Genomic DNA, 3,938 nt, shown 5'->3' with positions numbered 1-3,938 from the left:
GGAAGTTGCAGTATGTCCAAGCAGTTGACCAGTTCCGGAGATGTGTGTCTCCCTGCCCGCGTTTCATCTCGGTAGGAGGCTCTCATGAGCTGTGTGTTGCTTGTCTGGGCCTGTCGCACCCCACGGCAGCTCTCGAGGGGGCTGTATGTGTCCATTGCGGGGCCCTGCCCATGCGGGTACTGAGGTCCCGCACGGCCCTCTTTTCCGCAGACGGTCAGATACGCTCTCCCCGTAGCTTTGGCCCCACGGCCGCTGAGGCGGCTCGCCGTTTTCGCTCGTGTGGGTCGCAGCGAGATCTACTCGAGGTTTCGTCCTTTGTCTGCCGGTTCCGACTCCCCCAGTCCCCATTCGTGGGCCGGGCTCTTGGCTTCGTCTGTTCGGGGACGCTGACAGACGTAGCGATTGCACTCTGGCTCTGAGGAGCTAGTTGTGCTTGGCAGCGTGGAGGAGGGAGAGGACTTCCGGGTGTCGGGCTGACGTCATCAGAAGAGCGCCGCGCCCGATTGTGATGTTGCGATCTGTGGCAAAACGCGGTCTGGATTGGCCACAGGCTGTCTGGGAACTTACCACCAGTGGCAGACTGGTTGGTTGCTTCCTGCTGAGCCACTCCGTGGCTCCCCAGGTGCTGGAGTATGGAGTATGTGGCAGGGATTACGGACTGCGGCTACAGGACGATGCCGCGAGTTGATGACGCTCTGGTGAGTTACCTCTCTCCCCAGCAGAAGTCGTCTTTCAGCCAGCCGGCGCTGCCGACGGGGCCGTTTCGGGTGTCTTCCTCGCTAGTGGGGAAGACGTATATGGCGGCAGGCCAGGCTGGAGCAGGCCTGCAAACATTGGCGGTTTTGCTGGCCTACCAGGCGGGCCTGTTGCTGGAGATGGGCCACCCACCGTCAGCGCCAGAGATGGAGTGTTGGTTCTCGCGGTCCCCCTCGAGCAGCTTGGGACGCAGGGCAACGCCCCCCCTCCCCGGCGGGTCGAACCTGAGGGACGTCAGCTAGTTGCGGAGGGGCAAGGCGCTGAGGTCCTGACTGTGTGTTTAGCCCCCGGAGGCCGACTGGGGTTCGCTCAAGGGTGGCCACTAGCGTAGTTGTCCCGCCGCCGTGGCGCTCGGAAAGCGCTACCCGCCCCCGAGCCTTCTCCGCTCTGCCAGCCCCGAGGGGTGGCTGTGGGCTGGTGATTCGGCTCCCAAACTGCGGTTCATTGGCTGGTTCTTCCTGGCGGCCGCTTTAGGGGCTCGTCCATGATCGGCCACCAGACCTGAGGGGTTGGTTACGCTGGCGGATTTTGCAGGAGCTTGGCGGGACTTGGAGTACATTCCCCGTGGGTTCTGTGATCCGTCAGACGGGTTCGGGCTGCAGTTCCGGGTCCGCCCCCCCGGCTTCACTGGGGTTGTCCGGACTGTGGTGCACCCTGGTCAGGGCCTGGTGCTGGGACAGGAAGTGCGCTCGCTGCTGAAGAAGGGGGCCGTGGAGCTCGTTCCCCCGCCGGCCAGCGGGTCCGGTTTCTACAGCCGGTGCTTCCTGGTTCCCATGAAGGACGGAGACCTGCGCCCTATTCTGGATCTGCGGGTTCTGAACCGGTCTCTGAGGAGATACGGGTTCAAGATGCTCACCATCCCCGCCGTCGTGTGTCAATGCCCCGGAGGCCGACTGAGGTCCGCTCCAGGGTGGCCGATGGCGTTGTTGTCCCGCAGCCGTGGCGCTCGGGAAGCGCTAGCCGCCCCCGAGCTTCTCCGCTCTGCCAGCCCCAAGGGGTGGCAGTGGGCCGGAAGTTCGGCTCCCGAACTGCGGATCATTGGCGGGTTCTTCCTGACGGCCCGCTTCAGGGGCTCGTCCGTGATCGGCGCGTCACACCGGCCACCGGCCCTGAGGGGTTGGATCCGCTGGCGGATTTCACAGGAGCTTGGGGGGCTTGGAGAAGAGCATTCGGTCCGAGGACCGGTTTGTCACCGTGGATCTGAGGGACGCTTTCTTCCACATCTCCATTCGTCCTTCCCACTGGAAGTTTCTGAGGTTTGCCTTTGGGGGCGTGACGTACCAATATCGGGTTCTTCCCTTTCGGCCTGGCACTCTCCCTTCGCACTTTCACCAAGTGTATGGATGCGGCGCTGGCCCCTCTGCGGCTCCAGGGCATCCGGGTCCTCAATTACATCGATGACTGGCTTATATTACATCGATGACTGGCTTATCCTAGCTCAGTCTCGGGAGTTGGCGGTTCGGCATCGAGATGTCGTCCTTGCTCATCTTTTTCGTTTGGGGCTGAGGCTCAACGAGCGTAAGAGTGTGCTTGCACCCGCCCAAAGGATTGTGTTCTTAGGGGTGGTGTGGGACTCGTGACGATGCTGGCACGTCTGTCTCCGGCTCGTGTCGAGTCCGTTCTGGCCATGGTGAAGGGTGTGAGGCTGGGCCGCGCCATCACAGTGAAGCACTTCCAAAGGGTGTTGGGCCTCATGGCGGCTGCTTCCAGCGTGATACCTTCTGGTCTTCTGCACATGAGGGCCCTGCAGTGGTGGCTGAAATCCAAGGGGTTCTCCTCGAGGGGAAACCCGTTCCGCCTGATTTGGGTTACGCACAAATGTCTTCGCGCCCTGTCGGTGTGGAAGAAGCCTTGGTTCCTGTCCCAAGGACCCGTGCTGGGGGCACCCTGTCGCCGTGTAATCGTTTCGACAGACGCTGCCCTCGCTGGGTGGGGCGCGGTCATGGACGACCGCTCTGCAAGGGGTGTTGGCAGGAGCATCACTCGTCATGGCACATCAATTGCCTCGAGATGCTGGCCGTGTTCCGGGCTCTGGGGAGCTTCCTGCCTGCACTCCTGGGTCACCACGTGCTGGTCAGGTCCGACAATACAGCAGTGGTGGCCTATCTGAATCACCACTGGGGTCTGCGCTCACGCCCTCTCTGCAGACTGGCGCATCAGATCCTCCTGTGGTCCCAGCGGAGACTGCTCTCTCTCAGAGCGATGTTTATCCCTGGTCTTCAGAATCAGGGTGCGGACCTGCTGTCGAGACAGGGGCTGAGGCATGGGGAATGGCGACTCCACCCCGAGGTAGTGGAGTCCTTGTGCGGAAGGTTTGGACCTATAGAAGTGGACTTGTTTGCGTCTCAGGAGACTACGCACTGTCCTCTGTGGTTCTCCCTGACGCAGCCTGCCCCGCTAGGGCTGGACGCCATGGTGCGGGAGTGGCCGAGGCTGCGTCTGTACGCTTTTCCCCCAGTCGCTCTGGTCCCGGGGATCCTGGAGAGGGTCCGTCGAGAGGGCATCCACCAGCTTCTGGTAGCGCCGTTCTGGCCGACCCGAGTGTGGTTCTCGGACCTGACGGCCTCCTTCCTGGGACAGCAGGTCCCTCTGCGGAGGGACCTGCTGTCCCAGGAAGGAGGCCGGGTTCTTAACCCTTGCCCCGCCCTGTGGCGGCTGTGGTTCTGGCCCTTGAGGGGGCCCATAACCTAGAAGTGGGCCTGACGGTAGGAGCGGTCGAGACTCTCCATAGCTCCAGGGCCCTGTCTACACGGAGGTTTTATGGCCTGAAGTGGAACGTCTTCTCTGCCTGGTGCAGAGGACGCATGCTGGACCCTGTTACCTGCCTGGTGGTTCAGGTGCTGGAGTTTCTGCGGGACCGCTTCTCTGCGGGCCTCTCCCCATCCACCCTCAAGGTTTACGTGGCAGCCGTTTCAGCTTTCCACGCCCCTTTGAGGGATGGGTCTCTGGGGAGGCTTCCCCTGGTCGTGCGGTTCCTCCGTGGGACCCGAAGGATGAGACCTGCAACTCGCCCTAGGATTCCCATCTGGGATCTGGCGGTGGTTCTCGAAGCTTTGGCTGAGGCCCCCTTCGAACCCTTGGAGTCGGCTGAGGCCAAGTACATAACCCTGTAGATGGCCTTCCTCCTTGCTATCACCTGTCTGAGGAGGGTGGGGGATCTCCAGGCGCTTTCGGTTGCTTCC

General features: G+C 62.4%; 1 long non-coding RNA gene across 1 annotated transcript in view; it reads left to right on the top strand.

The window, feature by feature from the left end:
- LOC117937912 overlaps positions 1-3,938 on the top strand; it is a 15,904-nt gene that overhangs the window by 7,277 nt on the left and 4,689 nt on the right. Inside the window, exon 2 of the long non-coding RNA XR_004655280.1 lies at positions 295-305. This is a non-coding gene — a long non-coding RNA (uncharacterized LOC117937912). The remainder of the gene's footprint in view (positions 1-294; positions 306-3,938) is intronic.

The sequence above is a fragment of the Etheostoma cragini genome, chromosome 22, assembly GCF_013103735.1.
Source record: "Etheostoma cragini isolate CJK2018 chromosome 22, CSU_Ecrag_1.0, whole genome shotgun sequence".
In the NCBI taxonomy this organism is placed as follows: Eukaryota; Metazoa; Chordata; class Actinopteri; order Perciformes; family Percidae; genus Etheostoma; species Etheostoma cragini.
This window is presented reverse-complemented; position numbering and strand designations above follow the sequence as displayed.